Source organism: Symphalangus syndactylus, chromosome 2, assembly GCF_028878055.3.
Source record: "Symphalangus syndactylus isolate Jambi chromosome 2, NHGRI_mSymSyn1-v2.1_pri, whole genome shotgun sequence".
Taxonomy (NCBI): domain Eukaryota; kingdom Metazoa; phylum Chordata; class Mammalia; order Primates; family Hylobatidae; genus Symphalangus; species Symphalangus syndactylus.
Window position 1 is genome coordinate 134,520,472 of NC_072424.2, and position 27,323 is coordinate 134,547,794.

A 27,323-nucleotide genomic window follows, 5' to 3' on the forward strand; every position below is an offset into this window, starting at 1 on the left:
TGAAGAGGGGTCAATTGCAAGAGACAGGCTCAAAGCCAAAGACAGATCTGGGGACACAATCCATCCAATTGGAATGAAGTATTAAAAGCCACCATGGAGATGATACAAACCAAGACATAGCAGCAAGAGGTTGGAATGCAACTTTAGCCAGTAGCTCATCAGAAGATATTACACTTCCCAACTGGTGCATTCCAGAATGCAATTTCTGTTCTGGAACATCGTTGTAATTGTCGTATTCAGAATATAATCTTTGAAAGTCCTATGAAGAGTTATGTAGAGTAGCTGTCCCATTTGCTCATGAAAAATATTTTTCACTGGGCTTATTATGTGTATGTATACCCGTATCGACAAAATCAAAAAAGGCTTTGTGTTTCATCTATGTAAACATTTTACTGTAAAAGTAAGAAAAAACACAAAAACATGCAACTCAAGATATTCCCAGAATCTCTACACCCCTAATTCAAGTAAATATCCATGTGACACAGACTCATCCTGGGATCCACCAGGCCACTTATCCCTCTTCTCTCCACACTCAAAGCACCCACCTTTCTCTTCTTGTCCATCTCTGCCTTTAAATTGTCATTGTTGAGATTTTGGGGGTTTTTTTTTACATGTATAATATTTAATTTTTTTTTTTTAGATGAAGTTTCACTCTGTTGCCTATGCCGGAGTGCAATGGCACTATCTCGGCTCACTGCAACCTCCACCTCCCGGGTTCAAGCAATTCTTGTGCCTCAGCCACCAAAGTAGCTGGGGTTACAGGCGTGTGCCACCATGCCCGGCTAATTTTTTTGTATTTTTAGTAAAGACAGGGTTTCACCATGTTGGCCAGGCTGGTCTCAAACCTCTGGACTCAAGCAAACCACCCACCTTGGCCTCCCAAAGTGGGATTACAGGCATGAGCCACTGCACCCAGCCTATTTATTTAATTTTTAAAGCAAGTCAGTAAGTTTAGAATTTCTTTCAAAAATTTAAAAAAATTGAGTTGCACTTTATTTATTTGTGAACCCCAATTGGTTTCCTGCCCACACCTCCCCTTTCCTCGAATCATTCTTGGGTAGAATCACCTGTGATGGAAGAAAAATCTCTGGTGACCACTGTAGCCCTAGCAAATGAAGTGCACGGCAGATGCAGCCCAAGCTCTAGCCCTTCCACATGAAAATCATTGTTTACACTTGATCAAGGGCCAAATGGCACTGACTGTATTACGAACAAGAAGATGTATCTTCCAAGTAATTAGCTAGTGCCTAAATATCAAAATTAATAAAATAAGATACTATATCTTCTCATTTTGGTGGCTTCTGAACTAGTAGAAATTTGTTCTCCTGAACTCTAAGAGTTTCCCAGGAAAGGTAGAACTACATCAGAAAGAAGCTGAAAGAAAAAAAAAATCCCTATAAGCACAGGCCAGCTCAAACCCTAGATAAATTTTCCTCCCTCCAATCAGCATGTTACAGAAAATAAATAATGTTTTCATTTAACAACAGATAGTTTAACAATCATTATTCCATGCCAGGACTTAGCAGTGCATAAACGGCTTCCCCTTTTGAAAAAAGTTTCTTCTTGCCCAGTTGGACTCTAAGCCTCCTGAGGAAAGGGCTTACCAAATTCCATTCTAATGTAGTCACAGCTAGCTTAATAACCTCAGGAATAAGGGCTGGCATGCCACTGGGGATGTCAAAGAATAACAGGGGCAGGAGGGAAGAGGTAAGGAAGAGATTGCCAAGCAGCTAGCTTATTTCATTTCTGTTTATTCAACAAGCAGGTTTAGTACCTACTGTAAAAATTTTTATATTATCTCTCATGGTTCTATGGGCTAAGCTCAGCTGGGCAGTTCTTGCTTGGGGTCTTTCATACAATTGCAGTCAGACAACAGCTGGGGCTGGAGTCATCAGAAGTTTCCCCAGGCCTGGCCATCCAAAATGGCCTATTCACTTGGCTGGCAGTGAATGGCTGGCAGTTGATGTTATCTGTTGGCTGGGAGTTCGCTGCACACTATCAACCTGTCCACCTGATCTCACCTACACAAGATCCCTGATTCCTGAAAATTGCAGCTGGGTCCTGGGAGGGAATGTCCCAAGAGTGAGCACTCCAAGAGTCCCAAGTAGAAGCAGCAAGATTCTTATAATCTAGCCTTGAACATCATAAAGCATCAATCCAGCTACAGTCCAGATTCAAGGAGGGGACACACCAGAGTGTGAATAAAGGAGTCAGGGCTTCTGGGTGGGAGAAATCTTAGGAGAAGGAACAAGATAGGTAGACAGATAGATAGAACATAAAATTTATAGATATATTTAGACACATTATATATGTATACATATATTTAAATATATATGTATATATAGCCAGATGTTACACATTACACAGTGTGCTTTACGAACATTTCATTCACAAAAGTGAGTCCTGGTAGCTAGATATAAGCATTCAAACTTTACAGATGAGGAACCTGAAGCTCAGAGAAGCTAAGTCACTTCTCTGAGTTTACCCAGCAATGACTTTTCCTCTCTAAAATCCAAAGGGGCATCTACCGCTATTAACCCAAAGTGCTCAATGAGCTATCTCTACTATTTCCCAGGTGCAAAGTTTTGTTCTAAGGGGCATTGTTGGAAATATGAACGATAGAAGAGATATATCCCCTGCCTTCAAGGATTTTATAATCTAGTAGAGACCAAAAATATTGAAGTAAGATAATTCATGGCTCAACAAGGAAACCTCCTTTATAACAGATCTCCCTTTATCCAAACTACTGAAATTAAATATTAGGAACACCCAAGGGAAATTGCCCTGAGAAACCTCTTTGACGCCTTTTATGTCCTTCGAAGAGATTGAAAGAAAAGGTAAAAATAAGGAAGATGAGTAAAGGGTAGGACTAGAATGCAGGAGCTCTGGAGGAGCCCCTAAAAGGCTATTGAAAGGAAGGCTCCAACACTGCAATAATGAAGAAACTTTGTTTAACATGCAAAAATGTAAAAATGTAAATTGATTTCTTTCTAAAAGGCTATGCAAACAGGGTGTATATTTGTGTTTTTCTGTCAAAGAATGGGTTTTAAAAACCTTTTTCCCTTTCCCACTGTAGTAGATGGATAGTCATAAAACCTTCCACCGTTTTTATCACACTGTTGATCACTTTCTCTACCTACAGGGCAATAATTTTCCACTCTGTAACCCAATCAATATGCTATCTACCACTAACTCCCCTTGCTACCCTTCTCCTCAACCTCGGTTATCAGATTTTTTTAAATTACAAATTTAAGTTTCAGACAATTTAAGTCCGTGGTATCTTTCAAGCTATTCGTTTAGTTTTTTATACATTTTTTAAGTGTCTATGTTCTTGCTGTCAACTGTTAAAAGCTGGAGAGTTTAGTTTTAAGAACTTGAGCCACAGTACACCTTATTTGTCCCCTTGCGTCTCTCTACTGCAGCCCTAGGTGCTTTGTATAATGCATGAGTGAACCCCGCTTAGAAATAGAAATGCATTTTCAATAAGTATTTATTATGTTGTTCTGAGCATACAGCTTTAAATTTGCCCGCTGTAGCTTGAAGCATTACACAAACTGTTGGTCTGCTGACTGCCTCTCTGGCAGCAACACACAGAGAAAATAGATTGCTAAGGGTTTTTTTCCCTCCTCCTCCCCCTCTCCTCTCTCCTCTCTCTCTCCTTTCTCTCCTCTGTTTTTTCCTTTTTCTCTTTTTAAACAAGTCGTGGACATTTTTTAATCTTGTGGCATTTTTAATTAACACGTATTTCCTTCCAAGACCTATGATCCTTTATTGATTCCCATTAAAATGCTTTTCTCTTCTTTGCCCCCTCTGCTGATCGAATTTCAGATCAGCCACAGGAGATGCAACTAACCTTCCGGCACTACTGAACCCAACCGAGCGAGGGTGATCAAAAGGCTTGATGCATTCATTAAACATTCCCATCGCCCGGGCAGGAGCTCTAATGGAAGCTATCTCTCTGCATTGCAATTTTTTCCCCCTTTTGTCTTTCCCCCCACCTCCAAAAAATGTTTTTTGCCTTTGATCGCAAGGGGCGGGGGGAGAACATGAGAACAAAAGAGACCTATCTTTTTCCTCGGGGCTGACGTCAGTTTGATTTTACTGACAACTATTCGAGCGTGTGTAGCAGTTGGAAGCGGCCCCACGCCCGCCCCACCTCCCACCTTCCACTTTTGGGAGAAAACAAGACTTTTAGCGGCTCCAGAGACGCGCCCTGAAAATGGCCCGCTCGGGCGCTGCTCTTGCTGCCCTCCCGCCTGCTCGGCAAAGGGCATTCGAGGCTTATTTGTGTGGCACGATCTTTACTGGGGCGGAAAACACGCGGCGGGGGAGGAGCGGGAACAGACGCAACCGGGAGGGGAGAGCCAGGAATGTTCCTCCCGGCGTGGGGAGAGGAGAGGACACGGGCAGAGAAAATAGTCCCCGCCCGGCGCGGGGCGCGCGGGGTCCGTGTCCCGGGCGGCTCCGGGCGGGGCGGCGGCGCGAGGGTTCCGGCCGCGCGGAGTCGGGGCGCAGGGAGCCTCAGACGCCGCGGGCGCGCGTGCGCGGTGCGGCCCCCACGCCCCGGCCGCGGCGGCCTCGGCGGCGCCAGCCTCCGGTTCGGCGAGCGCGGCAGCGGGCGGGCCCCAAAACCTGGGCCGGAGCCGGGCGCGGAGCGGGCGGCGCCGCGGAGTTTGGGCGGCAGCGCGGCCCGGCGAGGAGCTGGAGAAGCCGGCGGCAGTGGGACTCGCACCGCGAAGAAAAGCCCCACTCCCGCGTCCCTCGCTCGTGGAGGCCGAGGAGCGGGGCTCGCGATGCCGGTGCAAGATTCCCAATCAGGCCTGGGAGGAAATGGATGCAATTAGGGCACACCCCCGTCCCGCAGTTGCCAGGAGCCTGAAGATCTATGACCGACGTAAGCCATTTCTGGAAAAGTCATATTTTCCAGGCTTTCGTGAAATAGTCATTGCTCCTATTCTAAATCTGGAGGCGAATGTGCATCTATTTCAGGGGGAATGAAAGATGTGAAAAGTAGACTGGGCTCCGGGAAATGTGGGTAATGGGACTGGACCTGCGCCTGGGGTCCGCCCACCCGTCCTCTCCCGGGAGCCCCTCGACGTGTGCCATTAGCATTAGGCGCGTTAAGCGCTGCCACAAACAAAGTCCCGAAAAGGCGAATTAAAAAGGATCACTTCTCCCTCAGGATCTTGACTTTTACTAAGGGAAAACGTGCCTTAAAGAAAAGCCAGCGAGCTCTGGCGTGGCCGTGGCATTCTCTTGGCGTCTCTGCTGACCTCCATTTCAGCCTGGACTACACTGGGTTCCAGTTCTGTTTTCCTATTTCCCCGGACTCCTAGAGGGTGGATACCAAGGCTAATTGTCTGTTCTGCCCCAGCCCTCCAGGGTACACCATAGGTGCTCAGTAGATGCCTCCTAAGTGAGTATATATTGGAGGTGATAGTAAAATGCGCCAAGCACAGAGGAAAGAACAGTTAAAGGGTCAGACGGTGCTTTGTGAAAGGCCAGGCATTTGAGCTGGATTCTGAAGACCAACTCTAGATGACAGTAAAGGCCACTCCAGGTTGAGGGAACAGCATGAGCAAAGCAGGGAACGTACAATGAGTAGGAAAGTGGCGAATCTGCATAGGGGGTTACTCGGGGCATAGGAGAGGAAGCCAGGAAGCCACTGAATACCTTGCCACACAGGTAACAGCCAGGAAAAGCACAAAACATGCTGTTTGGTGGTTCTGGAATATGGACATGCAAATATATAATAAAATAAGCAAAGTGGATATACAAAAACAAAAGTAAAAAGAAAAACGGGACAGTGTATTGGGAAATTTCAGAAAAAGTACATGAAACAAAAAAGAAATGTCAAGGAAAATCCCTGACCTGAAACTCCCAGAACAAAATATTTAATCCCATTTGTGGGGGGTCTTTATGAAAGAGGGAGAAAGAAAAGAGGTAACAAAGAGGCACTAGTGTTTTAATTAAAGATCTTTGACCATAACAATGCGAAAGCATAAGAGACACAGGAGATTTTAGACATCATTGTTAAGAAAGAGCTGGAACTCAGAATTAAGAGAAGAGGGAGAGATTAAACAGAAGATAAATGTGGATCATCAAGGAATTTTAAATAAATTGTAGCACAGTCACTCCATAGAGTATTATGCAGACATTAAAACTGCAGTGTATTTGTTGGAAGGATGTTCACAATCTATTGTTATGTGAAGAAACAAGTTACAGATGAGCAGATCTGGAGGCACATACTTAAAATGTTAGCAGCGGCTCTCTCTTGATGTTTTGATTGTTAGTGATTTTTCGTTTTCTCCTTCATGCCTGTAAGTATTACCTGAATTTTTACAATGAGCAATTAATAAAACAATAAATAAATGAACACAAGATTAAGCAAAGTTTTAATCTTGTGAAAATGTATGTGGGTTTTCTGTTGTGAAACTGAAATGCTGTCTGTGGCATTGGAAATCCTCAAGGCAAAATAGGAAAGAAGAGAGCCTCCCGAGTCACATTAATTAGAGGCCTGCACACGTGCTCTTTGTTACTCTCTGTACCATCTGGTTCAAGCTACTTCAAGACCTGTCTGGGCCTCAGTAACGTGATCTCGAAATGAAGGGAATATTAGCATCTACCTAACAAGTGGCTGTGAAGACCAGAAATGATACTTGTAAAACGCTTAGTGCTCAGACCCCACGAGGCGCCCACGGCTCCGTAAGTGGAAGCTCTTATAGGAGCGAAGAGCATAGACTTTAGAAAATGCCTTTCTTCTGGGATCCTTCCTCCACCACTGTGGTGGTCATTAGAGCTGTCTGCAAAAATTCCTCCTCTCCCTTTGAGATAATAAAAGTGTACTTCCTTGGCCCTCTGAAGTAACAGGTACCATGTGACAGCCTCTGGCCAACAAAATAAACAGAAGTAACATATGCCAGCATTGAGCATTTTGCGGTCTTCTCCTTTTCCACTTGCATGACAACCAGCAGTGTCCTGGTAGTGTCTGCCGAGGTCCTAGATTGAGGAAGAAGCCTCCAGAGACCTTGGTAGACCTTTAGCAGGAGGGAGGAATAAATCTTTGATATTGTAAGCCACTAAGATTTGGGAGCTCTTTGTTATCAAAGCCCAGTTTAAGTCATCCTGACTGACACAGCTACTTACTAGTTTCGTGACCTTGAGAAAGTGACCCACCTGCTCCAGTTTGCCATCTCTTCCCCTGTAAAATCTAGGTGTTAGCATTCCTATTCCATAGGGTTGGAGGGCAAAATGAGTTCCATGTCCAAAGTGCTTGGCACATCCTGGCACCTGGTAAGTATATGTGGAATGACAGGAACTGTTACCATTTCACACGCTGGCTTCTCTCCCCATCTCTTAAATGGGAGCAGGTGTCAATGCCGAGGGGATCATCTGATGGTTCCACCTTGTCTTCCTGCCATTGGATTTGCTTTATGGCAGCCTTATGAATTGAGATACTACCTCTGAATAAGAGATGACAGAGGCAATGTAGGTAAGAAAACTCATTCAGACATTATTTACCATGTCCTTTTCATCCTTGGAAGAAATTCCAAATGTTCATGTCCTAGCAGCCACATGGCCAGTAGGACAGGTCTCTACCACAATGGCCAAGGGAGTCCTCTGGAGAACTAAGAACACCAGAAGGTTCCAGTGACCCTCAGGGTCACAGAGAACATGAATGAGATTTAGAGAGATGGCTATAAGGATGGTGACCACCAGTTTCTTCTATAATAAACCAGTTTTCTTATCCTCTCTGGGTCATAAAAATGCAAGTGGTATTGAGTGTGTGTGTGTGTGTGTGAGAATGAGAGTTGTGTGTCAGGTTGTTCTGATGCTCTGTGGACTCCCCTGCTTAGGGAGTGGAGAGCATGTGGCCATTTAAAAAAAAAATCTGGTTTTCAGGGCATAGGAAAGCTTTGTATCCATTACTACCTAATCAGGAAGGCTTGCAATTCTGACAGCAAATGAACAGTCCTCTGAGGGTGTTTGGCATGAGGACAGACACCTCAGAGAATCCAGGAGTGCAATGCGTGGCTCTTCTCCCCAGCGGGGCTCAGCAGGGAGTATTGTCACACCTTCCCAATTTGGAGAGGGATATAAGACCAGAGAAATTCTCAGGCAATGCACAGTGGAGTCTCTATTACCTGGATTTCAGTTACTAAAGCCTCATGGGAAGTGAGGCACTGAGAAAACCTCTTCACTACCTCTGAGAAAGAGTAGTGTGCAACAGTGAGTAATGAGGAGCCATAGCTTTACATTTCAGGGCACTTTCTAGTTAACCAAGTGGCTTCACACGCATTGACTCATTTCATCCTGACAATGAAAGGATCTGTCATGTAACAGAGAAGTTTTGCCCCATTGTGCCTCTACTTGACTCGCTGGAAATCGTTAGTCTTTCTAGACTTTTAAGCCCTCCACCACTACAGAAGACAGCAGAAAAGCAGAGGAAAGACAGGGAGTTAGTTCAGGGACTTGGCAGCCCCTCGCAAATGAAGATCATTAAGCAGTGGGCACATAATTTGACTGTGACATAGGCATTCGACTTCTGTTTCTGTCACAACCAACACACAGCTGCCTCCCCCTTTCTAGCTCCATTGCACAGATCCATGCTTGGAGAGCCACACCCCTGGATTGCTCCTGCCCCAGCTCTGCACACACCCACCCATCCTCTGCATTGCAGCCCGACTCATCTTCCTAAGCACCACTCTCGTCGTGGCAGTGCTCATGAAACGCTTTCTAGTGCCTAAGTACAAGCTCCTAGGCCCATCGTTGATGGACCCCTGAAGACTGGTCCCACCCTACCAACTCCTACTTCAGTCAAAAGTCCATTTCCAAGTTGCTTCCACCCTGGCTGGAATGTCCTTCCTTCTCTCTGCCACAAATCAAAATTCTACACACAAGGCCAGTTAGATGTTATAGCCTCCATGAAAATGTCATTGACGTCTCCACGGACAAAGGCTTTTCCATACCCCTGAATTTCGGTAGGTATTTTACGGCTCAGCACAGCCGTCTTCAAACAAGGCACCACATCTAGTCCTCTGGGCCTGAGACTTTCCAAAGGGGCCCATAGACAAGGATATTTTGAAGGAAAGCAACATGCAGACCTTCAAATTCAATATCTGCTTTTTATTAAACACCCATGTCCCTTTCACAGTGGCTCCTATTCCACTTACAAAAGAGAAGTGTCCCTCTCCTGCATTTCCAGTCTTCCTGGGATGCCTTGCTTTGGGGTTTAAAAAACCCTCCTGGACACCAAATAAAAGAAACATGGAAAATATTGGTGTAGGTGTAAGGGAGTGAGTGGCTCTAAGTTTGCCTTAACAAAGGACCACAAGCGGCAGGGCTTAAACAACAGAAACTTATGGTCTTGCAGTTCTGAGGCCAGAAGTCCAAAATCAAGGTGTTGGCAGAGTTGGTTCCTTCTGAGGCCCCTAAGGAAGGATCTGTGCCAGGCCTCTCTCCTTGGCTTGTAGATGGCTGTCTTCCTCCTGTGTCTCTGCACATCATCTTCCCTCTAGATGTGTCTGTCCCTATGTTCAAATTTCCTCTTTTTATAAGAACACCAGTCATAGTGGATTAGGGCCTACCCTAATCACCCCATCTTAACCAATTATATCTGTGATGACCCTATTTCCAAATACGGGCCCATTCTGAGGTACTAGGGGTTAGGACATCAACATATGCGTGTGTAGGAACACAGTTCAGTCCTTCACAGACTGGGTAACAAAGGCTTTGCAAACCATACGGTTTCCAATATTTTGATTTCAACAAAACTGAAGGAGAGGATCTAGTAGAGTTGTCAGCTGACAGATCGTTAGAAAATCATCTTTGATCATACATTACCATGTGATTGAAAGACAATTTTTGACTTATTTGCCCCAAAAGACAAAACTCGAAAGACATTTTTACAACAAAACTTTTTCCATTCCCCTCTCCTTATTTATAAGAACAAGGATTTCTTATCTCTAAGAAATGAGAAATAGAAATAGAAATAGAATTAATGGGCCGGGCGCGGTGGCTCACGCTTGTAATCCCAGCACTTTGGGAGGCCGAGGCGGGCGGATCACAAGGTCAGGAGATCGAGACCACGGTGAAACCCCGTCTCTACTAAAAATACAAAAAATTAGCCGGGCGTGGTGGCGGGCGCCTGTAGTCCTAGCTACTCGGAGAGGCTGAGGCAGGAGAATGGCGTGAACCCGGGAGGCGGAGCTTGCAGTGAGCCGAGATTGCGCCACTGCACTCCAGCCTGGGCGACAGAGCGAGACTCCGTCTCAAAAAAAAAAAAAAAAAAAGAAATAGAATTAATGCCACACACTGTCATCCTAGCAATCTAGCAATGAGTAGCAAGTCGGGAGACTGAGGTGGGAGAATCGCTTGAACCCAGGAGGAGGACGTTGCAGTGAGCCGATATGGCGCCATTGCACTCCAGCCTAGGCAACAAGAGCGAGACTCTGTCTCAAAAACAAAAAAAGAAAAGAAATGAAAACTTCCAATAAAACTTTACTTTTCATGTTAGCATTTATGAAAATTTGGTATTCCTTTAGGTCGTTTGGATCAGTTGTGTAACACTAGTCATTGCAATGATAACTCAATTCAGAGAACACTTAGAGCGTATGGTCACAAGAATTTCAAAGTGTATAAATTTTAGTTTGTATACATATGTGTGATAGATAAAAGTACAATGAGATATTCAGTAAAAGACTTTCTATCATTATATTACATTAGCATAAAATTCTGAAGGGGAAGTAGAGTGGAAATAAAATTTCAAAGAGAAAATGGAATACAATTTGTGCTTGCTGAAGATGAGCTTGCATGTGTATTTCTTAAATAGATGATGGTGGGTAACAAACTATGATGGAATCTGAATTCCATTGAGATGCATTTAAAAGAGTGATGTCACAGTTTTCTTTTAAAATGTCATTTACAATATGCTAGAATTCACATGTTTATAACTATTCAAATGTATGATAAAATTATAGGTATCACTTTAAAAATATGCAAAGAAGAGCACTGTTTTCTAAACTATTTTAGGGTTCTTGAGCAAAAACTTTAAAGACTAATTCAGCATACAGTGACAAATTTTGTATTGTTCTTTAGTGGTCTGAGTGCCTCCGGGGATATTTAGAATGTAGTCTTCCATAGCTGTTTAATCCAGGGAGATTAACTGAGCTTTTGTCTTTTTTTTTTTTTTTTTTTTTTTTGAGACAGAGTCTCACTCTGTAGCCCAAGCTGGAGTGCAGTGGCGTGATCTTGGCTCACTGCAACCTCCACCTCCCGGGCTCAAGCGATTCTTGTGCCTCAGCCTCTCTAGTAGCTGGGACTACAGGTGCATGGCACCACGCCCAGCTAATGTTTTGTATTTTAGTAGAGACAGGGTTTTACCGTGTTGCCTAGGGTGGTCTTGAACTCCTGAGCTCAGGTGATCTGCCCACCTCAGTCTCTCAAAGTGCTGGGATTACAGGCGTGAGCCACCTCGCTCGGCGAGCTTTTGTCTTGATTAAGCATTGTCACCATTTTCACCCACAAGTGGAATGGTGGGATTGGATGCAAGCTTGAAATCTTTGATTCCCTTCAGAGAGGTAGCGTGGTGGCATGAAAAGTACATGGTCTCAAAACCACAGTGAGATACTACTTCACACCCATTGGGATGGCTATTATTGGAGAGAGAAGAAAATAAGTGTTGGCACAAATGTGGAAAACCGGAACCCTGGTGCAATACTGGTGGAAATGGAAAACGGTGCAGCCACCGGGAAAGCACTATGATGATTCCTCAAAAAACTGAAAGTAGCACTACCATAGGATCCAGCAATCCCATTTCTGGGTATATATACCCCAAATAATTGAAAGCAGGGCCATGAAGAGATATTTGTACACCCATGTTGATAGCAACAATAGCCAGAAGCAACAATAGCCAAAAGGGGGAAACAACCCATATGCCCACGGGAGATGAATAAACAGGTAAATGGTGGAATATCCATACAATGGAATATGATTCAGCCTTAAAGAGGAACGAAATTCGCATACATGCTACAATATGGATGAGCCTTGAAGGCAATATGCTAAGTAAAATAAGCCAGCCACAGAAGGACAAATACTGTGTGATGTCACTTATATCTAGAATAGTCAAACTCATAAAGACAGAAAGTAGAATGCTGGTTACCAGGGACTAGAGAGATGGGAGGAGAATGAGAAGTTATTATTTTACGGATTCAGAGTTTCAGTTATGCAAGATGAAAAAGTTTTGGAGATGAAACCAAGTGAGGTAGCATGCATCTGTAGTCTCGCCTACTCAAAGGCTGAGGCAGGAGGATTGCTTGAGCCCAAGAGTCTGAGACCAGTCTGGGCAACATAGTGAGACCCTGTCTACACAAAAAATAAAAATTAGTTGCGTATGGTGGTGCACTCCAATAATCCTCACTACTCAGGAGGCTGAGGCGGCAGGATGACTTGATCTCAGGAGTTCGAGACTAGCCTGGACAACATAGCAAGACTCCATATATTAAAAAAAAATGTTCTGGAGAAGGATAGTGGGGTGGCTGCACAACAATGTGAATGTACTTAATGCTACCAACTTTATACTGAAATATGGTTAAGAGGGTAAATTTCACTTATGTATATTTTATAACAATTTTTTAAAGGATATGGTCTTTGCATTTGGAGAGATCTAATCTCAAATCCAACATCTCCTAGGTATGACCTTGAACAGGTTGCCTAAACTCCGTGAGCCTCAGTTTCCTCCTGTCTAACGGGAATAAAAACACCTAACTTAGAGGATTTTTATAAGAATGAAAACATAAACAGATCTGTAGCGGTTTCTGTGGAGAGCCACTCTTCAGGACTCAGGTGCCACTGCCCTAGCTGCTGGGGGTATTGACTGTGGGCAGCCTACAGCTGCATTGCTCTCCAGGCATCCGCTCCCACAAGGAGCTGCCTAGCCCAAGTCTATAACCCCTCTTGGGAGACAGCAACTGGTTGATGCTGGTTTATAAGGTCCAGCCCTCTTGCCTCAACTGGAGGAAATTCTGAAGGGTCCTCCCAACCTCACAGCTTTGGAGGGATCAGTTGGGGTCTGTGTCGAGATACCCCACGTTCTCCCTCTTCTCGGCCCTGCTTCTCTCTCGTTCTTCTGGTGGTGGGAGAACAGGGCTTCTGCCTGTGCATCGCCAGCTCAGGGTCTGTTTCCAGGTAACCCTCTCCTGCTTCAAAATGTTCCAAGAGCTGCCCGTTGGCCTCAGAATGAAACCTGCAATGATTGTCATTTCCTGCAAGACCTGACACGGCAGAGTCACTTACTGACTCTCCTGTTTCTTCTTCTGCCCCTCCTCCTGCCTTACCCCATTCCAGCTGCCCTGGCCTCAGGAATTCCCACGGCGCCTCTATACTTGCTGTTCTCTCTGCCTGGACCCTCGTCCTCTGGGGCTCACTTCTTTCTTCCAGGTCACCCCGTCAGAGAGGCCTGTCTAAAATATCCCCTAGCTGGGCCCCAATGCCCCTCTATCCCTGTACCCTACTTGTTTTTCTTTTTCTTTTCTTTTGTCTTTTTCTTTTCTTTTCTTTTCTTTTTTTTTGAGATGGAGTCTGGCTCTGTCACCAGGCTGGAGTGCAGTGGTGTGATCTCAGCTCACTTGAACCACTTCCCAGGTTCAAGCTATTCTCGTGCCTCAACCTCCCGAGTAGCTGGGATTACAGGCACATGCCACCACGCCTGGCTAATTTTTTTTTCTGTTGTTTCTTTTTTTTTTTTTTTTTTTTTTAGTGGAGACCAGGTTTCACCATGTTGGCCAAGATGGTCTCAATTTCCTGACCTCGTGATCCGCCCACCTCAGCCTCCCAAAGTACGGGGATTACAGGCATGAGCTACTGCCCCTGGCTCTTTATAGCACTGATCATTCCCTGAAATGATCGTGCATACTCATTTGCTTATGAGTACTAGAATGTTCCCCAAAGGCAGGGACTTGCTCTGCCTTCTGCCTTATGGTTTTCCCAGCAACTAGAATCCCTGGCACATACTAGGCACTCCAGAAACATCTGTGGAAAGAATTAATGAATTAGGGCTAATGCACACTGAGCATATAACTCAGTGTATACCATATGTCAGGGCCTCACAGATAGTACGTTATTATTTTGTTGTATTTCTTGTCTGTCCAATTCAGACAGAGAATGTCAGACAAGGTCCTTCTTTTGTATCCCTTTCTATAGTACTAGGCACAGAAGCCCTCCATAAGTAATTCTTAACTAGACTTAATATGTTCTAAAGCCAATGGTGAGATAGAACTGAGATTATTTTTGTCGTGGCTGGCTATCAGTTCTATTTCATTTGAATGGCCAAGATTCTCTCACAGCACATCAGGTCTCTATTAAAATTAATTATGATCAGACTCTATCCATCCATCACTTAGGGAGAAAAGATGACAGAGGTGTCCCTCCAAAGTCATCCTGGCCACTCCTGGAGATGGAAGGTTGCTCTGAGGCCCAATGTGACATGTCTTCACTCTAATCATCAAATATTTTTAAATATTACTCAATAATCTCTAAGAAACTACAAAAAGGGAGGTCATCAATGTGAGTTCTGCCCCCAAAATCACTTGAAGTCCAAACTTGGCAGAGAAGAGAGGCCCCATCACTCTGCACCTGTTCCCTAGCCAGTTCTCACGGCCCAGGGCAATTTCCCCTTTCACTTCCCCTCAAGGGGAAGGTACCGCCAAGCACTCCTACCTGGTTTGACATCCCATGTTCACAGCTGGATGATGACAGAGCCCTTCATGAATTCTATGGCATGCAGTATCTTCTGCTCTGCCATGTTCAGGGAGGAGCGAATACACATGCACAGCTGAAATCCCCTAGACAGTTACCATGTATCTATCTCCGTTCAGTGAAACAAGCCTGCAGAATGCTGTGAGCATTCTTTGTTCTTCTTCCTTTTTTGCAGATGTAAGAAAACCTAAGAAAGGGAAGCCATGTCCCTACCAGTAGGAACACTTTCAAAAGAAGGGAAGGCTGTGACAGCTGGGTGCCAGGCATGGTCCTAGAGAAATTGACATCCGTTTTGTACTTTAATCCACATCAGGACACTTCAAGGTAGCTGATATTGTCTTCAATTTGCAGATGAGGAAAAAGATTAAAGAAATTAAGTGATATACGTTGGGTCATGTGGATGATAAATCATACACCAGGATTTGAAGTAAGCTTCCTCTGATTCCAGAATGTCTTCTAAGAATCTGCTACACTGCAACGTGCCTTTGGGCTGGTTAGTTACTCCCTTGAATCCAAGCTTGGTTATCTTCCTTAATAGCTCCCTCTCTGCCCTGGATCCTATTTTTAAAAAACAACAAGTATAAAAAGTTACCCTACCAGATTAAAAAATGACACCAGTCTACAATAATTAAAACAGAATGGTGGGCAGTAAAATAGCAGAGTTCAAATATAAACTCAGGTGTGTGATAAAAGGAGCATTTCAGATCAATGGAGGAAAAGAAGATTGTTCTATAAATGGTATTGGAAAACCTGGTTAGTTAAACAATTAGTAGATGCCCAATAAGTGTTTGTAATTTGTTTTACTGTAAAATTAAATGAGATAACACATGTTCTCCAGCTTCTGCAGTGACTGCTAAGAAAAGAGAGTCAGTGTAACTTTTTGAGGTCTGGATTTCTTTTTTTTTTTTTGAGACAGAGTCTCGCTGTCGCCCAGGCTGGAGTGCAGTGGCGCGATCTTCGCTCACTGCAGGCTCCGCCCCCCGGGGTTCATGCCATTCTCCTGCCTCAGCGTCCCGAGTAGCTGGGACTACAGGAGCCTGCCACCTGGCCCGGCTAATTTTTTGTATTTTTAGTAGAGACGGAGTTTCACTGTGTTAGCCAGGATGGTCTCCATCTCCTGATCTCGTGATCTGCCTGCCTCGGCCTCCCAAAGTTCTGAGATTACAGGCGTGAGCCACCGTGCCCGGCCAAGGTCTGGACTTCTTAAGTTTCTCATCTAGATAGCACCCAGACCTTCATTCCTTACACAATCTCCTACAATACTTTCAAATTTACAAAGTGCTTTCACTACCCTATTAGTGCAGGGCAGGTGTTCTTATTCTCACTTTCTATATATGGACACTGAGACTCAGAGAGGTTACAATCGCAGCTGGCGTGGCCGTGTGAAACTTAAAGACGACTTCCTGGTTCCTCGTGCCATGGTCTTATCACTAAACTCTCTATATATAGTCTCTCCCCACCCCCACCCTCATGTTCACACCACAAAATTTAACAATGGAAATTTAACATCAATACTTTACCATGAGCACAGTAACTAGGTTAATTTCTATGTAATCCCAATCAGTCTTTGCCCATAGCACACATTTTACATCATTATCGTCATAGTTTAATTACAATTTAGTGGCCCATTTTCCCACTTAACAATGCTGTTTACAGTTTTGTAGCAAATGACTGATGTGCATCTTTCCTGTCTCTTGCACGCTTCTCTTAAGTCATCCATGTAAATCTCCATCTCTAACCCAATTGCTCTTAAATGAATTTCGCTCACTTGAGTGACTGCATTCAGTTGTGTTCCCCTTTACAGGCAGTCATTTATCACTCTTCCCCCAGCAAGAAGTCCTGTTTATTTTCCCAATCCATAGGTGACTTTAAATGTTTGGTTTCCTGGGCTTTCGGGATTTCTCTCCGGCAGGTGAACCGCCAGGAGCTCTTCTTCTGCAGGTTCCTGCCTAGGTGTGAGCGGCATAAGGAACTGTCTCTTGCCTTCTTGGAGTTTATGACCATGGCATTCCTGTTAAGGAATCACTCCTCACTCCTTTTTTAACCTGTGGCTTTCCAATTTCACTTCCCCAGGCCAGTCATCACTAAAACCATGACTCACCCCCATGGTTTCCTCCCTGGCAAGGGAGAAATTTCAAACCTGAACATTTTCATCACCGTTATGTATACAGTATGATTCATGGAGACTCTATTAGAGTATTAAGTAAGTCATTATTTTCAATCGTCCACACTGTATGTTAAAAAAGAGGCATTTTACTGCATACTTAATGTTCTATTCTCCCCATTTAGTAGATGCAAATGGCCTCATAGAAACATATCTGACTCCACCAGTCTCTGTTTGGAAACAATATAGAAAGAGACACAGAAAAGATACATTTTTTGGTCAGTGCCTGTCCTAAATGCTCCATAAGGTCAAGTTCAGTCAACTTGAACTAAGGAGTTATGGGGTCTTTACAAAGTAGCGCTCAAATAGTCTGTCAATAAATATCTATTGAATGTCAGCACGCAACTCTGTAGAGATGGCTGAAAGAAAATGCTGCTGAAAGCCACGTTGTCTGACAAACACATAAACTGGCAAAATCTGCCAAAAGAGGGTGACATAAAATGAAGGTTGTAATGTTTCTAAAAGGTTGCTTTTGATCAGGTTATAACTGTAAAGTGCTTTCATTTAATTAAAATAGAGATGATAAAGCTACAGAATAACAATAATAGTAATTGGGAAAGATACTGCTGTGATTGGTTTTGCCTTCAGGCATCTCCTTGTAAGGGTTTTGTGCAAGGGGAAGGGCAAGAATCATTTTTCCTAAGAACTTATTTAATCTATTGATAAGTCTCATAATTTTCTTTTCCATCATTAAGGATCTTTTCCTGGAGAAAAAGAAGTCCAAATTTCATTTTGGGAGGAAAGAAAGAAAATTTTAAAAAATTATGATTTAGCACGTCTTAGGCTGGGTGTAACTTTTCATGACTCAGCTAACATAGGTTAGGAATGGCCAAGCATGTTTGAATATTCTGCTTTTGTGAGGCGTGGGCATTGCCAATAGTTGAAAGTTATGGTAGCTGTAATTCAGAAGCGGGAATAGAGTGTCAACCTGAGAAAAATGTAGCACTATAGTAACAAGCCAAATTGCTGGCATTGTCAGTAGCTGTGATTTCACTGTATTGATTGTCCCCTGTGAAACGTGAGGCTCTTTATTTGAATCATTTGTATGGGTGTCATATTGGGTTAATTGCAAAGCAATTGGATTTAATAATAATATAATGGTGTATCCATGTACATCGATTGCTAGAATTGTGAGATGTGAATTGCACTTGATCATGAGGTTGGGCTTCCCGATGCTACAGGATGAGCAAGTCCCAGGCTAATCGTGTAAATTTAAGCTGCCTAGGGTGAGCTTCAACTTATATGCCAGTTTGGATTGTTACTGCAAATGCTTTATAGGCCTGGAACATGACTGGTTATAAATGGGATGCCCTTGAACTTGAATTGTTTTAAAAAGCATAGCTTCATGTTGAGTTAACAGCATGCCGTGAAGATCAGTACCAACATAAACACAGTGAATGAAGGCTCTCTGTTGGCCATGCTTTTTTGTAAAATTTCATATTTGCTAAAATTATTTCAGTTGTAGCTAAGTTGCTTAGTCCCATTAAGTAAGACATGCAAGAAAGATGGTTCTCGAAATGGGCAGAAATTCCCTGAACAGCATGGTCTCATGCCAAATAAACAAATCAATGACCGAATTAATAATTTCACAATAACTGAAGATAAAACATAGTTATATATTTGCGCAGTTATTTTTAATGTTTAAAATTGGTGGATATTTTTCACTTTTCCAGTTGAAGGATATTCCTTTCCAAAAGGGATGAAACAAGGAAACAATAGATTTTTATAGGAAAATTCCACACCCAAGAGATGAAAGAAAAGCTTTAAAAATCAAGACAAATCTGAGTAGGAAAACTTGAGGCTTTAAAGAAAGAAGAAAGAGGAAGAGGAGGAGGAAGAAGAGAATGAGAAATGGATGAGTTAGAAAATGAGAAGATTGGCTGGGCACAGTGGCTCACGCCTGTAATCCCAACACTTTGGGAGGCCGAGGCGAGCAGATCACTTGAGGTCAGGAGTGAGACCAGCCTAGCCAATATGGCGAAACGCTGCCTCTACTAAAAATACAAAGAAATTAGCCGGGTGTGGTGGCGTATGCCTGTAATCCTAGCTTCTCCGGAGGCTGAGGCAGGAGAATCGCTTGAACCTGGGAGGCGGAGGTTGCAGTGAGCCCAGATCGCGTCACTGTGGCACTCTAGCCCATCTCAAAAAAAAAAAAAAGAAACAAACAAAGAAAATAAGAAGACTAAGTAAACATAAATACTGTCTGGCACAATATAGGCACTCAATAAATGTTTTTGAATATATAATTTGATTAACTAAGTGAAAAAAGGTAGTAAAAAAGTGAGTAATAAATCAAAATGTATTGTTTAGACTGTTGTGTCTGATGTTTCTAAATAGAAACAACAAATGTTCTCTGTTTAGGCCAAGCTTTGCCACATGAGTTTACACTAAAATATCATTTCCACCAGTTATATTGACTGTGTTCACTGTTTGAACTAGTACAATCTCTATAACACTTTCTTCATATCATTTGACTTCATGATCAAATTAGAGAGGTGACTGGGAGAACCACTAACTTCTACAATTCATCCAAAAGCAAATACAAAATCATTCACCCAAAGCCAGTACTACTGGGACCAAATGCATCTCATTTCCCTTCTGCTTTGGTGAATCTGACTTTCTTACCAACTTAAACAGCATTTTTGGGGGTACTAAGTCAAACATAAAATTAAATACGCTTAATAAGTGTATTTATCTATTAAGATATTAGCTATATGTATTAGTTTCCTACAGGTTGCTCTTTCTAAGAGCACAGACCAATGCTACAAGATGTTTATTAAACATTTTTCCAAAAGCTGTTCGCATGAATGTGTTCAGGGCTGAGCGGAGCCCCTTTCTAACTGCTAATGAATTATATGACCACGTGTTCAGAGCTGTGCCTGACTGAAGTTGACAGCTGAATCAACTGAAAAGAAACAGAAGCAACAGAAGAGACAGAGAGAGAGAAAAGCTACTTTTAGCTTTTACACAGATCTTTATTTTAATTTGATATACATGTAGTGGTAATATTGCAGACTTAGGAGGACTTCAGGAATCTAGGAAATTCTAAAAGGGAGGCCTGAGGGAGATGAAACATACTAACACTGGGAAGGAAATGTGTGTTTGTGGATAAAGTTCCACTCATGGTATTCTGTGGTGTGATGGGGACCACAGGAGTCGGCACCCTCTGTCATGGCTACAGTTCCAATCTCTAGAGTTCCAATTTCTTGCTGTGATTTTACCATGTAGATGCCAGACACTGAATTTTCTTAATCGAAGCAAGACTGCTTAGATCAAAATAGTAGAATGATGCGAATTTAAGTAGGAATCAACAAAAGAAAAGCAACATGAACACAATGAATCTTATGTTACTATTCAAACATTTAGGTAGCTCCACATAAACATTCCTGTTTTACAAAAAGTACAGGTATTTTTTCAGATATTACTATGAAATTTGGACCTGATACCCAAGAAAAGTTAAAAATGAAATAACCTTCTCATCCTAAGCATGTCCTTCCTCTGAATGATCTGAATGGGCTAATATTATTAAATACGTAATATTTATTATGTATTCTACAGGCACATTTTTCTTTGTTCATAAGCATTTTATTCATCATCTGGAGAAACAAAAAATTGAAATCCCTATTTGCTTTCAGTTTCTCCTGCTTTATGGGAGTCCCACCCTCCCTCTTTCTATGGTATTTCTATGCCCTTGCTACTATAACAGGAAAGAAAAACAAGACCACCAGGCACAGTGTCTCATGCCTGTAATCCCAGCACTTGGGGAGGCCAAAGCAGGAGGAACATGTGAAACCAAAATTTGGAGACCAGTCTTCTGGGGAACATAGCAAATACTCTACTAAAAGTAATTTTTTGTTTTTGAGACGGAGTTTCACTCTTATTGCCCAGGCTGGAGTGCAATGGCACGATCTCAGCTCACCACAACCTCCACCTCCTGGATTCAAGTGATTCTCCTGCCTCAGCCTCCCAAGTAACTGGGATTACAGGCATGCGTCACCACTCCTGGCTAATTTTGTATTTTTAGTAGAGACGGGGTTTCACCATGTTGGTCAGGCTGGTCGCAAACTCCTGACCTCAAATGATCTGCCCAGCTCGGACTCCCAAAGTGCTGAGATTACAGGCGTGAGACACCGTGCCTGGCCTAAAAGTAATTTTTTAAAATTAGTCAGCTATGGTAGCACACAACTGTTAGTCCCAGCTACTTGGGAGGCTGAGGTGGGAAGATTGCTTGATCCCAGGAGATAGAGGCTGCAGTGAACTATGACCACACCACTGCACTCCAGACTGGGCAACAGAGAGAGGCCCTGTTTCAAAAAAAAAAAAACAAGCAGAAAGAAAAAGAAAAACAAAACACCTACAGTGTTTGTATGCAAAATCTCACCAAACTTCTCTCCCGTCCAAAACCTGTGCCCTGTGTCCCTGGGCAGACACTGGCTGAAAAAAATGGGACTCAGGGAGGGAGGAGGGAGGAGATTACAAAAAGCCAAATGGTACCACAGCACAGGGAATGCTGCTGGGGCTTCTCTTAGGCTTCAGTTCCTGTCTTATAAAAGATTTGCAGTTTTTATCCTGTCTCGGAACAAATAGAACCATGGCTGTTCTTTCACAATCTGTGCAGCTGATTGCATAGACGTTGTACATTTCTGATTCTATCACATTTCCTGCAGTTGTAAATGTTTCTACCTCTGGGACAGGAGGATGTTACATTGGTTTATTAATGGAAGAAAGGACAATATAACAGGGAGGGATGGTGGGAGACTGGGGGGTGGGAGAAGGCACATACTCACTGCTCTGCGTGACTCATTGCTTGGCCATCTTCTTCCTGCTTCCATGCACTTGTTCATGTTCATACTGACCATATTTCAGACTCAGAAGAGAGGCACCCACTCTAACAATTATGACCATACTTGCATAACCTGGATTATATTTGAAATCAAAACTATCCCAGAAGATCTAGAACATGAGATAGCCCTATTCACAGCATTTCTTCCTCTCCATCCATCTATTAAAATCTACCCCATTGACTAAGGACACATCCGAGCATTCCTCCTTCAAGAAAACTCCCTTAGCTATTCCAATGTAGTGCGACTCTCCTTCTGAACTGGCAGTGTGAAAAATAGTCTTATACTTATTATAATGTTGATTACAACTATTGAGTATATTATGGTATTATATAATCACTTCATCCATATTATTTTTACAATTTTACCATGTAAAAGAAATCATGCATGTTATTTTTATAAAAGTGCAAAAAGGGAAAGTTTTTTTGAGAAATATATATGTATGCTGTGGCATTAGACAGTGGCTCTAATATTTATGTTTTCATGTAGTGTATATAAATGTTGACCATTACTTAAGCACTGTTTAACATAACATGCTATAGTGTTGGAGGTCTTAGTTTCTGAGGCTGTTCATGTTTATAAACTACTTTGCCTACTTCCATAACCCTCTAAAAGAGATATATCTATATTCAATTTTCACAATTACATTAATAGATGAAGGCATAGATTAGGAGATAACCTATTTAATTATTCTTTTTGTAACAAGTTTTAAAATCACCAGCCAAGAGAGGAGCATCATCAGTATGGCACCTAGCAGCTGGGCCACTTTAAAGACACAGTTATAGTGCCTCATATTTGATGCCTTGTGTTTTCTTGTCTCCTTGTTTTACTATCTCTATTTTTTGTAATAGAATTATACCCCTTTGATGTTTGAAGGGATCAAGTATCATGCCTTCCTTCCACTACTGCTGCTACCTAGAATGTCCATTGACATTGTCTACATCTGATCATCTAGTCTTTGCCTCAACAAATACATGTGAGATAGAATATTTCTATCAATATTAGAAATGTGAATGTAACATTTCTAATATTGACGTCCACATTGTCAGAAAAGTTTGTTCTTATAGTCAACAAAAATTTGATCCATTACCTCTAACTTCTTTTTTTTTTTTTGAGACAGTGTTTCACTCTCGTTGCACAGGCTAGAGTCCAATGGCATGGTCTCGGCTCACTGCAACCTCTGCCTCCTGGCTTCAAGTGATTCTCCTGCCTCAGCCTCCCAAGTAGCTGGGATTACAGGTGCCCACCATCACGTCCTGTCAAATTAGTCTAATTTTTGTATTTTTAGTAGAGATGGGGTTTCACCATGTTGGCCAGGTTTGTCTTGAACTCCTGACCTCAGGTGATCCACCCGTCTTGGCCTTCCAAAGTATTGGGATTATAGGCATACAGGCGTGAGCCACCGCGCCCGGACCCATTACCTCCAACTTCTAAACTTTGCTCCTAAATATGCTCTCTGAAGGAATTTAAAAAAAAAATCTACCCCCAATTTTCCAAGAAAGCCCTTCATAAATGCATAGCTTTTTCACTGTTCCACATGAATATTCTCTTCTCCAAGTCAAAGGGCCTCGATTCTTCCAATGGTTCTTTTAGGCATTTCAACATTCTTCTCTTTCATTCATTCAATCAACTTTTACTGAAGATCCACTATGTTTAAAGCATTGTGCTGCACGCTCTCTATATAATGATGAGCAAAATCAGACATGGTTCCCATTCTCATGGAGCTCAGAGACAGGGAAAACATTTATCACATAATCACACTAGTGGATTGGTCATTAAAAGCTCAGATAAGGACTCAGAAGGAAAAGACCACCATTCTATGCAAGCGTAAGACAAAGGAACCTGCCTCTGAGAATCCAGGAAAGATTTCTCTGATAAAGAGATGACTGAGTTGAGACTTGAAGAAATAGCAGAATAAATGGGGAGAAGGGAAGACAGACAAAAGAACAGATAGAGGAAACAGCATGTCATGGATGCTGAAAAGAGAGGGTGCATGGCATGCTCAAAGCATGAGAGAATAGGATGATTAGGGTACAGAGAATGAGGGATAGAAAGGTGAGAGGTAAAGTTAGAGAGTCCAGCAGAAATAACATTTTCGGGAGCGCTAAAGGCCTGTTAGAGTTTTGGGTTTTATCCTCAAAACAATAGGAAGTCACTGACAGCTGTGACAAATTGTATTACTGGTCACCAAATACTCTGGTCTCACTTCCTCCAGTGCACCTCCCTATGGGAGGGTCACGCATCCCCTCCCTGTCAAACTCAGAAGATGTGACCTACTTTAGCCAATGAAATGTAGGCAGCAATGATGAGCATTCCTTCTGGGCAGAAGCTTTAAGACCCTGCATGTGGGTTGTCCTTTCTCTTTTCCCTCTACCTTGACCGGCAATGTTCTACATAGAGGCAACTTCCTCAGCCTGAATTCCAAAGTTTCCATGGAGCAGGGCCACAGACATACCATGAATGAGCAATAAACTGTTCTTGTTGAAAACTAATAAGATTTCTGAGGTTGTTTGTTACCACAGTGTTACCTCACTTATTCTGACAAATACAAAGGGTTTTACAAGGCCTAAGGGAGCATGACTGTTTTGGTCCATTTGGGCTGCTATAACAAAATAGCATAGACTAGGTGTCTTATAAACAAGAGAAATTTGTTTCTCACAGTTCTGGAGGCTAGGAAGTCCAAGATCAGGGTGCCAGCAGATCCCGTGTCTGGCAAGGACCTGCTTGTTGGTTTGCAGATGGCTATCTTCTCTCCTTGTGTCCTCACATGGTGAAGAGCAAAGAGAGTGGAAGTCACCTGTCTCTTCTTCTAAGGGCACTAATCCCATTCATGCAGGCTTCACCCTCATGACCTAATCAGCTCCCAAAGGCCCTACCTCCAAATACGATCACATTGGGTATTAAGCTTTTAAGAAAAGAATTTTGGGGGAAAACAAGTATTCAGTCCACGACAATAATGAAATTTGTGTTTTAAAAAGATGAGTAATTGCTATTCAGAAAGTAGACTGAAAGAAAACTAAAGTGGATTCTGGAAAACCAGTTAGGCAGTTATTATATTTACAAATAGAGGATAATGATAAATTGGACAATGGTGAACATAGAGATAGAAAGCTGTATATATATCCAAAAGCTGTTTAGGACGTAGAGTTTTTAGGGCTTGCTGATATATATGGATCTTTTGTGGGTGGCAGGGAAGATGGAAAAATGGAGGTATCAAGGATGATGGTGACTTACGATGAAATGGTTAAAATTAAAGGAGGACAATATTTGAGAGAAAAGAACATGAAGTTAGTTTAGAACATGTGGAATCTGAGGTAGCTTTGACACAGCCAACTGATGCTGAGCAGGAAGGTGGCTACAAATCTAGAACTCAAAGAAAAGACTGGGTTAGATATAAAAATTTAGGAATCACTGATGTGTAATGGTAGCTATAGGTGGTGGTGAGTTTGTCTGGGTATAAAAGTGAAGGGGAGAGATTTCATGACTAATGTTGAGAAGCTCCAAAATTTAACATCTGGGTAACAAACTTATTTATATTAAGAGGGGCTAGCCAGAACGGAGAGCAGAGAATCAGGAGAATATGATGTCTCAGAAGCCCCGAAAGACAAGAGTATTTTTTCAAAAAACAGAGCAAATAACAGTCTTAACAGTGTCAAGACTGCTCAAACCTCAAGAAAGACAAGGAGCAAACAGCTTATATTGGATTTAGCAACATGAAGGTCATCAGTGGCCTTTGCCACGGTGGTTGTTGCCACAATGATGAGGCAGAAGTCCACTGGTACAGAGCCACACACAGCTCTCCTGAGTCCCTGCAAGCTGTGGCAAGGACACCAATGAGTGACAGGTCTGTGTGCTCAGTGCATGGTATGCCCGCAGGAAGATCACCCTCTTACACACAAGTCCTCCTGATGGGGCTCACTACCATGAGCGTGAGCCTATGTGGACACAGGAGCCCTGGTCCCCTTCTTTATCTTCTCCAGAAGTTAAAAGGAAATTATAGCCCCAAGTCATTATAAAACAATTATTTAACACCATTTTGCAGATAGTTAGGAAAATAGGATTAAATACTAACACGGATGCCATGATATCCAGCTATAAAACTAAACAAACCCTCAACAAGTTTACTCACATCTGTTTAATAAAAAGAAAGCACGAGAGACCGGGTATGGTGGCTCACGCCTGTAATCCCAGCACTTTGCGAGGCTGAGGTGGGCAGATGACTTGAGGTCAGGAGTTCGAGACCAACCTGGCCAACACGGTGAAACCCCGACTCTACTAAAAATACAAATAATTAGCCAGATGTGGTGAGGGGTGCCTGTAATCACAGATACTGGGGAGGCTGAGGCAGGAGAATTGCTTGAACCTGGGAGTCAGAGGTTGCAGTGAGCCAAGATTATGCCACTGCACTCTAGCCTGGGTGACAGAGAGAGACTCTGTCTCAAAAAAAAGAAAAAAAAAAAAAAAGAAACCATATGCAGTGTAAAAAAGAAGGAAAGTAAGAAAAAGAAAACTTTCCACTGATTAAAAAAAAAAGTACATAGCCTTACTTTCAATTTATAGTAGTTTTATTTTTGGAGGGGGAAAGAATACTCACATCTGGTTTTTCTTAATTTCTGGTTCAGGTTGCTCTTACAAATATTGTGGCTACATATTTCTAGCTTATTCATTTATAACAGAATCTGACTCTTTTTGTCTTTTTACAGAATTCTTTGTTGGATGAGTCCCTCTTTTGAACAATCTTGCAGACATGGCTTTTTCTTTTCTTTTCTTTCTTTTTTTTCTTTGTGAGACAGAATCTTACTCTGTCATCCAGGCTGGAACACAGTGGCACAATCTCGGCTCACTGCAACCTCTACCTCCTGGGTCCAAGCTAATCTCCTGCCTCAGCCTCCTGAGTAGCTGGAACTACAGGTATGCACCACCACGCCCAGCTAGATTTTATATTTTTAGTAGAGACAGGGCTTCCCCATGTTGGCCAGGCTGGTCTTGAACTCCTGACCTCAAGTGATCCGCCTCCCTTGGCTTCCCAAAGTGCTGGGATTACAGGCGTGAGCCAACCGCGCCCTGCCCAGACCTGGCTTTTTCTTGCTCACCCACATCCGCCACCTCAAACTGTTCCTGCCTCATGCTTCTGTCTCTGTCCCCTGCCCTTCTCCAGTTCATTTTGCACAAGCACCAGCCTGCCAGAATCCTATCCCTAAAATCCTGCTTTCATCATTTCTCTTTTCGAAAACTTACAATGGCTCCCTATTTTCAGCACATAAAATGTAATGTTCTGTTTAGAACGCACAACAAAGCCCCATGCAATGGCTCACAACTGTAATCCCAGCACTTTGGGAGGCCAAGGTGGGAGCATCCCTTGAGTCCAAGAGTTCAAGACCAGCCTGGCAACATAGCAAGACCCCATCTCTCCAAAAAAAAAAAAAAAAAAAAAAAAAAAAAAAAAAAAAAAATTAGCTGGGCGTGGTAGCGCGTGCCCGTAGTCCCAGCGGGCTGAGGAGAGAGAATGGCTTGATCCTGGGAGTTCAAGGCTGCAGTAAATTATGATCACACCACTGCACTCC

General features: G+C 42.8%; 1 long non-coding RNA gene across 2 annotated transcripts in view; it reads right to left on the reverse strand.

Moving 5' to 3' along the window:
* The window catches only part of LOC134735766 (uncharacterized), a 152,781-nt gene that overhangs the window by 112,423 nt on the left and 13,035 nt on the right, over nt 1-27,323 (reverse strand). For both annotated transcript variants that reach the window (XR_010119208.1, XR_010119209.1), the window contains exon 3: nt 14,716-15,312. This is a non-coding gene — a long non-coding RNA (uncharacterized lncRNA). The remainder of the gene's footprint in view (nt 1-14,715; nt 15,313-27,323) is intronic.